Source organism: Danio rerio, chromosome 9, assembly GCF_049306965.1.
Source record: "Danio rerio strain Tuebingen ecotype United States chromosome 9, GRCz12tu, whole genome shotgun sequence".
Taxonomy (NCBI): domain Eukaryota; kingdom Metazoa; phylum Chordata; class Actinopteri; order Cypriniformes; family Danionidae; genus Danio; species Danio rerio.
In genome coordinates this window covers 26,170,309-26,184,557 of record NC_133184.1, presented here as the reverse complement: position 1 = coordinate 26,184,557, position 14,249 = coordinate 26,170,309, and the positions used below count along the sequence as shown (strand labels likewise).

Here is a 14,249-nt window from a genome sequence, read left to right as displayed (position 1 = left end):
TTCCTGACTACCATGCAGGGATAGTGGGTTCGAATCCAGGCTATTTTGAAATGCTTTAATATCAATTTGAAATGCTTTGTTTCTATATCGTTTTGTTGTAACATTGCTCTGACGCCCAAATAAACTGGGTTGTTGCTAGATCAGACATGGTTGTGGCCAGAAGTTAACAAGAATTATATATGTTATTCATTAAATTTCCTATTGTAGTTTATTAATGTGATCCCAAAACCTAAACCCAACCATCACAATACTGTAAAAATATTAATTATTGTTTTACAGTGTTACAAAAATTATGCAAAATTGATGGCGTATCCGCAGCTGTATCCTATCTAGACTACAACATAAAACAGTAACATGATTAAAATACATAAAATCATGATTTCAGAGTATTTGTACAAGTTGGGATTCAAAACCAATAGTCATTTGAAGTACAGAAACAACGTGCACACGCACAGTCCACTAGGCCATATGAGACAGAAGTGTTAGCAAAAGCTGTCAGTCAAATGCAGGTTCGCCAGATTTCGAAGCACTTCTAAACTGATTGATGCTTTGAATCACTTTAGACATATGACCAGGAGTTTCAAAACACTTTAGTCATGTAACCTGGATGTTTCAGATTATGCTGTGGTGCTGTGTTTCGAAACACCTGCGCTTCCGGATCTCGACACTGTGTCGAAACGTCAGTTTCAGGTCAGCCATCCCTAGTTATCAGCAATGGTAATAACAGAATTCCACAACATTGATTTGATTCAGGGTGTATAGCATGGTTGATAACAATATGAAACAAAATTTAAAAATGTTACAAATGATATATGTGTACACACAAACAAGCAAACATATAAAAATATGCAGGGCTTGACATTACATCCGCCAACCCACCAAATGTGGGTAGATTTCAGCTGTGGCAGGTTAGACCGTTGCTCCCATTAGCCACTTTAACTTGTTGGAAATAATTTTTAAATTGTATTTTTTTTTTTAAAGCAGGGTTCGACAATAAAGATGGCCCAACATGCGTTAAAATGGGATCTTGGAATTGAGAAGGACTTTTATCAGCAGGACTAATAAAAATAACAGCGTTTGTGCAAGCAAATAAAGCAGATGAATACCGATGAGAGAATGTTAACTTGCGAGTGCACTGGTGATGCACGCTCTTGTTTCTTTCAGCAAAGCAACCGTGCCTGGAAACGCATCTGGTGTGATCGGTTCTCTTCGGTTCTCTTTGAAACAGACTTGACTCAAGGTGTTGCTCGAGCACCCAGAGTCCTCCTTTCAAGAGCTTCAGATTTTTTTTTTTTTTTTTTTAAGCAGCAGCGCTTGCTTTCACTTTCACCATTCTTTGAACAGATTATCAACAGGCCTAAAGTTAACGTGACTATCCTTTCATTATCACACATGGTATGTTTTCAACCTGCTTTTATTTGCTTACAGTTATTTTTGTTAATATGGTTTCATCATATTGTGGACGATAAGATTGCTTTAATAGGAGATTAACTCCCCATTTAGTTAACTGGTGATCAGAGACCGTTAACCAGACTATGCATTGTTTTAAATACATGACAATGATTATTTTTAAAATTTCCTTTTTTAAAGAAAAGTTTTGTTGAATAAAAAGTGTATGTATACAGCTTGTTTTGACACATATTTAAAATGTATGGCTAAGAAATAATCATTTATTTTTGGTGAGCTCAGAAATAAATTAAATGATTAATAGTAAATTCTTAATTTTGAGCCTTAAAAAGTTACGTGACATAAAAGCAAATTGCAGTGCGACACTATGAAACCACAACCTATTTGCTCATGCACATTGAGCAAGGTCAAACACAACACAAAGTACAAAAGTTCAAAGTTATTTTAGCATGTCAAAGTCAAATTTATGAATATAAAATATATATTTTTAAATAATAAAATTTTGCCTAGTTTGTAGTGGCTAGTAATATTGGAAATCTAAAAGCCAAAGTGGCTGGTGATCAAAAAAGTTAATGTCAAGCCCTGCATACAGTATATGCATACAGAAACCTGTAAGTATATAAGTATAAAAGGGGTAGAAAAATATATATATATATACATAATGTCAAAGAAGTACATAACTGAAAAAGTGTCTAATAAATTATTACAAGAACAAACAATTAAATTAAATATCTTAAAAGACATCTTGATCGTTTCTCCATCATTATAATAAATTACTTAAGTTTTAATAATGGAGATCAAATAATCATGAATTTGGTTGCAATGAAGAATTGTTGAAATCGTTGCCCTGATGATTAAGGCAGTGGATTGCTCTAGTCGAACAATGTCTATAAAATATTATAACAATTGCTGAATTGACAGAAGAATAGGAGGGAACCAGGAGCTGATGATTGTCAGAAAAAGAAAAAAGTTAACTTTTGATTCAGAGTCAGGGTTATTGAAGAATCATCATTCAATAGTAAAAGGCGAGGTTCATTATTAATGGTTATCTCCAAGATTTGTGACAAAATGGTGGAGATGTTAACCCAAAAATTGTAAATTGGTAGAAATTCCCAGAAAAAGCTACTGATTGCCCCAGTGTTACATTTAACACAAACAGCTGAAGAAATAAGTTTCGGTCTAAAACATTTTAGAGGTGTATAATAAATTATGTGAACTACATTGTAGTTTATCAATTGGTGGGCAGTATTTTTTGATGAAACTGAGATATTTTGCAGAATTAAATCCCAATTAAAGCTGTGATTCTGCTCTACAAGTACTCTGTCCTAAGTAAAAGTTATACCAAGACTTCCACAATTTTCTCTTTTAAGGTTGCCATAAATAACAGAGACCTTGATAGATTTCCCCCTAAAGGTTCAAGCCAGTAGACCACTGAATGAGAGAATAAAGGTTATATGCCCATAAGCTTAATTACAAAGTCATTTTGAATTCATTGAATGTCAGTACTCATACACACATGCATTTTAATTATTAGGATTCTTTTTTAATCTGTTGTCCAAAATCAAGACATGTAAAATTTGCATAATCTGTCAAATGTTTGGAGTCAGTAAGATTAATTGATTCATTAATTGGTTGATTAATATATAGATAGTTGATTAGTTTGTTTATACATTTCTAAACCAGTTTAAAATTGTTACATTCATTTGGTCAAAATAATGTGATAGTACGTATTTGTGGAATATTACTACAATTGATAATGGTTTATTTTTTAGAGTATTTAAAAAGTTATTTAACATTGTGATGGCAAAGCAGACTATATAAAACCCATTTAATATTACAATCCCAAAACTCCTAAATAATACCCTTTGTCCAGTCACATTTTCAAAAACCTGATTGACTCGCCACAGATCGATATCGGTTGATTTTCAAATTTTATGACTCGATCGGTACTCGTCAATCTGGCCGATCTTATGAACCGATTGCAGGTATTTTGAATTAGATAAAATACCCAGAAATCATCAAGATGATATGAAATTAAAAAAAGAGATTAGAATGGCCTTGCATGTTTTAGGCCCTTTTATATACAGTATATAAAAACTGAAGGTTCTGTTAGGCCATTTTATCTACTATTTTCTATAAAGCTGCTACTGACCATGACATATTCACATTAAATGGCAATAAGAGACTTGTTTAAGGGATTATATGGAACATACTTCATTTATTATCTTTAGTAAGGTATCTTCTCTTAGGGTCAATAGTTAGAGGGAAAGTGTGCTTAATCCAATATAAAGCTTGAAGCATTAGAGTCGGTACTCTGTATTGACAGTCATCATGACAAGAAATCAGTCCACGGTATTAGCAGCAAAAATCCTGATCGGAGCATCTCTAATCTGAACATTCTATAACAAGTGTAGAAAAGCTTAAAAATACAGCGATTCAAATTAACACAATATTTTCTAAGTAATACTTTAAACGATTTACTAACTTTTATTTTTGTATTTTATAAATGTGTCTTTAAACACAGAACTAGATTTTGTAATGGCATATAGGGCTATTTCTGGAACATAAAAAGCATCATCATATTTTGTGCATTGAGATTAAAAAGTGTGAAACTCGTTCAGACTGAAATATTTTAATATTTAAATGCTTTGAACATGCTTCATAAATTAATTACTAAGGCTTTAAGATCATTATTACAGTTTTGTTTATAATATAGACATTTTTAACAGTAGTCTCTGAAATAATAACCATTGTCCATTGTTAAGGAAACCTGTGATGACGTAGCTGTGAAATTGTGGATGCGTTTACAACCCACTCTAAATTTAATTTCATCATCAAAGCCTTTGTTTTTTTACTCGGGCAGCACACCTGGCCCACCTATGGGGCACAGCTGGCAACATTCCCAAAGATACAGCAAAGCATGATGAAGTGACCTTTTGATATAAAGCCACAAATACAAAATTCAAAGAAGGAGAGAAAGAAAAAGGCCAAAACGAATCCACCCCCTCTATGTTTTTGTCCTTGTCTTTGGTGCAAGCCAGCAGTTGTGCAAGCTAACCTTTCTCTAATTGATGTTTGTGCCGAAGCTGCTCACCAGGCAGCCATTTTGTGGCGGGAATGAGAGCAGCCCACAGCACAGTGGGGATCTTTAATGCAACTCGGGTGTTTGAGTTTCCAGGGAGAACATCCGCCTTCCTCTGAGTAAGCAAAGCGCAACTCAATATACAAATTGTTCTTCTCGTGTTATTTTATCCTGCGTTTATGCGCATGGTTTGACTTGACTTTTGCAAAATTATGGTTCCTTTGCTTTTGGTTTTGGCAGGAGAAGCCTTTGCGTTTCTTAGAAAATGTGAGCTTGCAATCAGTTTAGGAGTGTGCACAAGAGCACTTAGGCATTAAATTGTCTCATAAATCAGGAATATGAACTGAAAAATAACAGTGAAACTGCTTACTCTGAGTATCAACGTTGAAGCTGCTTGACTTGTAAATGTTTGCTATTTGACTTGGTCATTTAAAGCAGATATAGACTCTTACAGACAGTACTTTAGAAACTCTTATCATTAAAGTTGCTTTAGATTGCAATAATTCTTATCAGTCAGATTTCTTTGTTTCATAACTGCTGTAAATTTTTCTATTGATTTGCATTGACTCTCAACACTATCAATATACAGTATAGCCAAGGCTCAGTCTTTCCAGGGTTTTCTACCCTGCTCCTTTAAATGTCTGAATTCTATAAAGCAAGATGGATTCTGACAACCATTTAATCATTTTATTATTCAAATTAATATTCATTCAATCATTAAGATTTAAAAATATGCCCTTGTGATTTGCTTTGGTAATTCCTTTATTCTATTGACTATAGCTTCATGTTGTTGTCGTTTAACTTCCACAAGAGGCTCTTACTATTAATCACACAAATTTTGCATACAAAAGAAACTATTATACTTAATGACTTAAAAGAGGCAACTAAAATCCCAATAAATGTTGCTTAGTGAAGCATCAAAGTACAAAAATATATTTTTAAAAAATCACATTTTTATTCCAGACTCAAGTGTTTGAAAATAGTTTCAGCTGTGGACTAGTGTGGCTTTTTATCACACAATGAGGTTTGAAGGGAAATAATTTTAAATTATACGTAATGCTGGTTATATTTTGATTGTGATTTTTATTTTTCAAAAAATATATATATCCTCATGAAAATTTCAAAAAATACTTGAACACAGAAAAACCACACTATAATAACTATACTATATGCTGATTACACATTTCATAGGTCAAACATTTTTATCAGTATTTTTTCAACTGTAGCAACATGCATTTGTCTATATGAGGGAATTCATGGAAGTTATTAAACCTATATAAACATTGCTAGTGGAATTTCTGTGTTATCATTTACTATGAAATAACAAAAAAAAAAAAGAGCTTGATTATTTGTCATATTATAAACATACTACAAATGTTCTAAGTGGTATGGTCATTGACAATACCTCTATATTGCATCACAATAATAATAATTTGTTTTTAACGTACAGCAGACATTGTCAGTATCAGTATATTGCTATACTCTTTCTTCATACATCTAACAGAAGTTTACTGATGACCAGGAATAGGTAGATTCTAGAAAATGTTTTGTTGAGTTGATATCATGCCTACATATTTCCCCCCCTGACAGTTGTTTAGAAGATGTGCTCTCCAAGGTCCTGAAACTGTGAGTGTACTGAGATATCAGAGAATCACTAGGTCACACTTTATTTTGATGGTCCGTTTGTTAAATTTAAGTTACATTGTATTTACATGCCAGCTAATTCTCAGTAGATTATAAGTAGACTGTTAGGTTGGGATTAAGATTTGTGTAAGTTGACATGTACTTGTAAAGTTTTTTTATAGTCCGTTAATTATCTGTTGAAGGAGCAGTATCAACAGATATTAAGCAAACAGTCTGTTAATACTCAAATGAACCATCAAAATAAAGTGTTACTAATTACTATTCATGACTTTTTAAGCATTTATTTAAAGTATTGTATTCTAAATGTTCAATGTCACATCAGTCGCTTTTTTCGGACCCTTGGTTTTCTTTCCCTCTTGCCGATGCTGGTCAGCTTCAAATTCTTAGCATTGCTTGAAATACCTGCAATCAGATAGGAGGGATGTGATGCCCTCCAACAGAGTGTTTGATTCCACACAACAGGTTTTCCGGACATCCAGACTCAAAGGCAAATTGCATGTAATAGTCCCTTAACCCCCCACAGATTCTTCCAGCATTTTAGGACATTTTTGATGGCTGGTGCAGTTCACCATTGCAAGCTCTTTTTCACCAGCTCAGAAACTTAAGTTGTTCCTTTATCTGGCTTGAGTGCACCTACTGCAAGGTCATTGATTTGTTCTGAGCTATTGCAGTGCTTCACGGCAGCCAAACACCTGGTTAACAACAACAAAAAAGACAAGCAAAGAAAAAAAACCCATAGGACCAAAAGCGTTGGCAATTTTTTTCTTCAGCCAAAGCTGCAGGCAACTACCAAGGGAAGACGCAAACCAAAAGCCTTAATACCTCACTTACAAAAGAGACCTGTATTCCCCATGAGGCCTGCAGGGCTGCTTTGTGTTGGCAGATGGATGCAAGGAGGGAAGGAAAGGCTTTGGCATTTTGATTATGTATCATTCATGTTGTAAACTGCCTCACCTGCTGCCGAGTGCTGTTATTAGACATATACACTGTAGAATGTCATACGTTGACCTTGCTTAGAAGAATTGAGGAAACTGATTTCCTTAAAATTTCTAAGTAGTGTATTCATTTTAAGTGGGCATAACTTAAAATAGTTTGTATTCACAACTTCTTAATAAAGTAAACTTCAGTATAGTTGACTCAAAATAATTAGTTGTGTTAACTTCTTATTAGTGTTTACATTATTAGGAAAATATTAGGAAACTAAAACATTTAAGAAAAGACAAAAACCAATACCTTTCGTACTTACTCACTCCTAGGGCCGTTTATATCGAAGTTGATATTTAGCCACACCATGTTGGTGTTTAGTAAAATCAAATTTTTAGTCGTTAGCCCAATATTCAACCCCAAACCTGGTGGACGAGGACATACACACACGCACAAACACAACAGCTTACCCATTTTACTTATAACTCCACATCCAAATGCCAACTGACCCAGCTGGTTCTCGAACTAGGGACCTTCTTGCTGTGAGGTGACAGCGCTACCCAATGTGCCCCCTGTTTCCTCAGTTCCTTCATCACCATTCCTTATCATTAACATGCTTTTGACACATGATCACTCAAAAGTTGTAAATGCATATTATTGTATGTCAAAATTACTTCAATCTAATTAGCTTAATGTGCTCAAAATTTTGGATTACTTGTTTAAATAATGTAAGGTGAACAAACGTATTCATAATACTTAACTGCACAATTGTATTAATGATAAGAGTTAATGCTTTTTATAGTGCACTGTACACTAATAGATGCTAAAAGTTGGGATGTTTTCTAATAACTGTAAAGAAAACTCAATTTCAACAACTAATTAATGTCTGTTTGTTTCACTGTGATCTCAATTTAAGTTATTTCAAATATTTGGCAGTAACAAAGTTGTGTTATTATACTGTAAGTTCTGGACCAAGTACACAATTTAATCAAGTATAAGCTTAGATACAACAAGTATAAAGTCCTTTTTTTCAATCTGAGCTGAGTGGAAATACAAAATTCTTGATTTGTATTGTACTTATGTATTAAATGTAAAAAAATCAACCCAAGCTCATTGTGGAAACGTAGCCCCGCGGACGTTTCTGGAGACCGCGATTTACGTGGCCGGAGGTACGTAAAGGCCGCGTTTGGTTTTTTTCGAGCGAACGCTGCGGGGTGGTGGAGCGGTGTGGCGCCGCTCCGCCCCTACTCTTCGCACTCGCCGGCCGACGGCTCGCCTCCGAGTGGAGGGCTTTCCCGACGCAATCAGTTTGTCCGCCTAGCTCACAGCGTTGCGTTGGGATCGAATCCGGGGAACAGCGGGTTCCGGAAATCAGGTAAGACGAAAAACGGAATCCGGAAAATAAGGGTGAGAACGCGGCGGGATCCGAAAACGCGGTTGAAATTGAAGACGAGGGCTTTTGCTTTTTTTTTTTTTCTCCGATCCGGCGGCTTCTCGCGCGAGAACAGCGCGGGCGCGAAAGCCGCGCGCTCCCGAGAGAAAAAGCGCGCACAGCGGCCTCTCGCGGATCCGCAAAAACAAAAAAAACGCTCGAATACGTACCTCCTGGGACGTAAATGGCGGTCCGCAGAAACGTCCGCGGGGCTACGTTTCCACAATGAGCCCGAGTTGAAAAAAATACGGGTTTCACTTTATTTTCATGGTCCCTTTAACACATTTTGTTAAATTTAAGCTAATTCTCATTAGATTATAAGTAGACTCTTAGGTTGGAGTTAGGGTTAGGGTTACAGTAATTTGACATGTACTTCAACATCATGTAGACAACAAAATGTGCAATAGGGACCATCAAAATAAAATCTTACCAAACTACTATTTATTCATTCATTTTTTTTTTTTTGCAATAATATTTTGGTAGTAAAATAAACTGTTGGCATATGTTTACTGCTGACTTAACTATAATAAGTGTACACACAAGTAAAAAATAAAATGTGCAGTATATAGCCAAAATTAAAAAACATGCAATATTATTTTAAAATATATAACATAGGACATTCCAAGTGTTGGGTTGCGGCTGGAAGGGCATCCACTGCGCAAAATATGTGCTGGATAAGTTGGCGGTTTATTCCGCTGTGGCAACCCCTGATTAATAAAGGGACTAAGCCGAAAAGAAAATGAATGAATGAATAACAACTGTAGGATGAAATGTTTAATGATTTTAATAAATTTTAAGAAGAAAGCATTGAGAATTTGTTTTGTTCTATCAGCTTAAGCTAAAGAAGCTTGTTTGTCTCATTAAATGAAGGAAGGAAGGAAGGAAGGAAGGAAGGAAGGAAGGAAGGAAGGAAGGAAGGAAGGAAGGAAGAAAGGAAGGTAAATAAATAAATGTTAATTGCAATTTGTTGCAGTAAGTCAACAGTATTATTCAATAAAATGGATAGACCAAAAAAAGCAGATGTAATAGTTGGTATCATGGGATTTTGACTGAAGGCCGAAGAGGGTTAAAAGGGGAAATATAGGGGATCAGTCTTTCTCAATAGCAGGAGCTTTCCAGGGAAATCTTGTCCTTCAAGGGACAGGATGAAATGTCAAAGATCACAACTGGGTTAATCCTGCACTGATGGCTGACCTTCTGCTTAAACAGACAACTACAATGACTTTTTTGTGTGTGTGTTTCCAACAAAAACAATGCAATGACTGGATTTAGTTGACGTAGGCTTAATGAAAAAAAAATAAGTTATGTGGACTTATTTTTCAGATGTTTTTTTAAATTATTATTATTATTAGAATTATTTTATCTGAATGATAAAAAACATAGTTCAACATATCATGTGTTTTCCACAGAAAGAAATTTGAGTTTGAAATGAGAAGTGAGTTACATTTTCACTTGATTTGTTTATGTAAATTTGCTGATTTGTAGTTTTACACCGTAATTGTGGTGAACTGAGTTTCTTTCTTCCTTCAGCGTTAGTCTTACAGTAGTGCATGTGTTTGTGTATACCTGTACTGTACTGATTGTGACAGGAGACATTTCATATCCACATCGCTTAATAACAAATAACTGGCAAAACATAATTATATCAGTTCTAAGGATGAACACTCAATTAGTCATAAAGCATAACAATGTTTGTTCTTGCAGACACACAAATACAGTAAAACAAGAAAAAGCAGCAAATCGTTTCACTGACAATCTGCTTCAACAGCCACGATCTCCAGAGATACACACATATGCTTCAGTGCATACATGATCACACACACACACACAGACACACACACATGCCTTTCCTCTCAGGTGGAACAAACCCAACTGCATGCATATTCATTATGCCGCGGAGAAAAAAAGATCATCTGGAGATGCATAACGACAAGTGCCAGTGAGTGGGCACGGAATAGCTTTGTTTAATGAACAGCGTTTCTCTGCCTGCAGCCTTACCAACACTCACTGATGTTTCAGGCAGATGTGGGATGAAGATCCAAAGGCGGAGAGATGCGTGACAGAAGGAGAAATGTGAAGAAACATCCTGACTCTTTAGTTGGCAACTTTTTTTTTTTTTTTTTTGCAACATATCACCTCCAGGCAAGATTTTTCTTTTCTTCTGTCTCTCCACCTCCCTCTCCACCTCTAAATGTTAAGTGAGCCATAGGGAACAAGTGGGCAAGAAAGGAAGATAAATCTGACTTTTTTTTTGCTTTGTTTCGTTTTGTGAACAAGTGCCTAAATAGGCATGCATGTTTCTAAGCTGGGCTATGATTCACAAGTTGTAGCTTGTTTATGGGGAGCGATTGCAGGGATTCATCACTGAAAATCTGAAGTTGAGACGATGCCTTAATATGCAATTACTTAGGAAGAAGCATCACTCTGAATGGCTTTCAGTGTAGCATCTGGGCATTACATATGCAAACACAGCACATCATCGTAAAGTGCGTTCTCAGCAACACGGTTAATCTTTTATTACAGAATGCCTTATACATTAGCTTTTTGGCAGTGATTTAAATTCATTTACTCCTCCAGAAGCAAACAAAAAAGCTTCTACTTGAGAAGGCAAAAAGCCCTTTGAATTAATACCAATCCTCTCTGGAAATACGTGACTGTCTGTAAAACTGCAAAAACATGCATGTGTGGAGTGCTCGGGTTCAGGGATACATGGTACCACAAAACAGTTAAAAGCTACAGTGTGTAAAACAAAAAGAGGTAAAATGGCATGCTTGCTTTAGTAAATGCATTTTCTTGCTCATTTTTCCCCCCTTGTTAACACTCAGTTAGGCATCTTATTTACCATATTAGGTAGCCTACTTTGTTAGGTGTGCTATCTGACACAATGACACAAATCATAAAAATAAAACTTCTTTATTTTGGACTTTTGTAAATACAAGATCTAAAACAGATCTAAGATGGTGGGGGTTAAGCCAAAGGATTGTTGGATAACTCTTGTTTTCATCCATGATCCTTCTCTCTCTCTGATTTCACTCCGGGGTATATGACATCATGTAACTCACACATAGGACATATGTTAGCAGGGCTTCCTAAAACGTGATTGCAGTAAAACTCATCAATGGCAGGGAATCGTTTTTCTCTCTTTAAATACAGGAAAAGAGTTAAGCAAAATAATTTATTGATTTGACGCACATCATAATACCAGCCATACATGTAAGGCACAAATAATGTCCTTCAATTCAGTCACGTTCAGTGGCTGTCATCCGTGAACCACTCTCTATCTGTTTGTTTAATTGCTCAGTTTGTTAGATGTTTACTCCAACTTTCTTCTGAAGCGTGTCAAATGCACAAAATGGCCAATTCGCACCATGTCTAATCCCTTCTTTGCTTTGACTTCACATGTAAATTACTCACGCTTTGTCCGCATGTGCAAGCTGACCTCCCTTTCCCCCTTTATGCAATGTTTGGATTGTGAGGGCGCAGGTGAGTCATCATTTTCACTCAACTACATAACATGTGCTGCGTATTCAACAACTGTATGTCATGTAAAACAATTAATTGCAAATTCAAATAAATATGATTTAATTATGTGGTTTGGAATTCAATGTTTTAAGAGATTATTTACATTTTCTACAATTATTTTGCGTTTACATTTTGGAGGATTGCAAAAATTTGTGACTTTTTGTTGATTTTAAGCTGGATTCAGCAATCGTGGAATCACGAAAAACTAGGGGGTCTGGTTAGGTTCCTGGCAGAACATTGTCGACGGCATATTCATATCAACAGGGACTTCTCATAATTTTACAGTGATTAGGCATACAGTATGCTTACTAAAGGATACAAAATGTTTGTGTAATTTAATGTAATGTATAACTGTAAAATTTAAGATGTGCTTAGGTCTTGAATTATGGAAATTTATAAGAAACTCAATATATATGAGGTTTATTTACTATATACCTTATTATGCACAACTGAATCAGCTGTAGATAGATAATTGTTGTTATTATTATTATTACTATTATTATTATTAATATTGATTCAGTGATTCCATCTGTGTTTCCATATGGTGCTAAAATGATTTTGTTCACCCTCGATGGCAGACACACCATATTTTGCTTTGTTAATTCTCTAAAATGTGCAACAAACAATCATTTTGTGGCCATTTCGTACCCACAGTCATTTTCAGTTTACTTGCTTATCCCCCCCTGAAATAGGAGAAAAAGTCTATCTATTACAGTCCTTGTAGCATCTAAAAACGGCACCAAAATATACCAATTGCATGATTCAAGTTTTGCAGTAATGTTAGCAGGGTCACACATATTTGGGGTTGATAAACAAGCTTAAAGTACCACAGCCATATCATCCCTGCAGCCGAAGGCTGGTTACTCACTGAAGCTAAGCAGGGCTGCGCCTGGTCAGTACTTGAATAGGAGACCACATAGGAAAACTAGGTTGCTGTTGGAAGTGGTATTAGTGACACCAGTGGAAGGTGCTGAAGCTGCAGTCTGTGTGAGTCCTAATGCCCCAGTAAAGTGATGGGGATACTGTCAGTGGTTGCAGTCTTTTGGATGAGACGTTAAACCGAGGTCCTGACTCTTTGTGGTCATTAAAAATCCCATGGTGTAACCCCGATGTCTTGGCCAAATTCCCTCCATCAGCCCTTACCGATCATGGCCTCCTAATCATCCCCATCCACCTAATTTTCTCTTCACTGTCTCTCCACTCCATCTATAGCCGGTGTGTGGTGAGCGCACTGGGGCCATTGTCCTGTGGCTGCCGTTGCATCATCCAAGTGGATGCTGCACACTGGTGGTAATGTGGAGACACCCCCTACCCCTCATAATAGTGAAGCGTTTTAGGTGTATGGCCAGACACAATAAATGAGCTAAATAAATACACATTACATTACATGACAGTACTTCCTGAAGTACTGAAGCTGAGGAGATGCAGCTAGATGGACTGATATCAGCAGCCAGTGTGCTGGGATGATATACTTAAATTATGTTCTGCCTCCGGGAAAGTAAAACTGGATTTTGCATCGAAACTACAATTAATTTTTATGGAGTTGCTGATGATAATGGCGATGCCAATATTGCAGTACAATTGCCCATTCTGTTCTGTCCCTGTTTCAAAAATTATTCCTGCCGAACAAACAAAGCAATGTTCTTGTTCTTTTTTGCGATGACAGGTCTTTATATCTTTGGCTATAACCCAAGATTTACAAATCCACCTTGAGCGGTTATTGATTTTAAAGGCCTTTAATGTTGCCTTCGAGACAGAAAGTGACAGGCAGCAGAGTAACATGGCTGGAGGAGAAATGACCACTGATCGAAGGAAAAAGACCTCTGATTGCCTCTTAGTCTTCCAATCAGCTGGTCTGAAATCAGTACTTCTCAGACACAAGAGCAGGGCTACACTGTTCTGACTTCTACATTAGAGCTATATAACTTCAATTCCAGTGACTTCAGCAGACAATCAATTTCACAATATTTCACTTTTTTATTGCCCACACTTTGCCTACTGTATCTTATCACAGACCTATACCCTGCACATTGTCAGATATGTCTTTATTTATTTTGCAATTTTTGCGATGGACCTTAATGGATTTTTAGGAATATAAAACTCTTACATTCTTCTTTGTAGAGTAGTTGCCTTAATGAAAAGTTACCAGTTATTGCATAATATCCATAGATGCTAAAGTATTAAGATTATCATACAGTCAAAAACATGCACTTCAAATGCAGCACATTGTCTTTATTA

General features: G+C 36.0%; 1 long non-coding RNA gene across 1 annotated transcript in view; it reads left to right on the top strand.

Annotated features, from left to right (window-relative positions):
* LOC141376130 (uncharacterized) overlaps nt 1-12,092 on the top strand; it is a 354,504-nt gene extending 342,412 nt beyond the window's left edge. Inside the window, exon 5 of the long non-coding RNA XR_012385393.1 lies at nt 10,482-12,092. This is a non-coding gene — a long non-coding RNA (uncharacterized lncRNA). The remainder of the gene's footprint in view (nt 1-10,481) is intronic.
* Nucleotides 12,093-14,249: the final 2,157 nt, after the last annotated feature.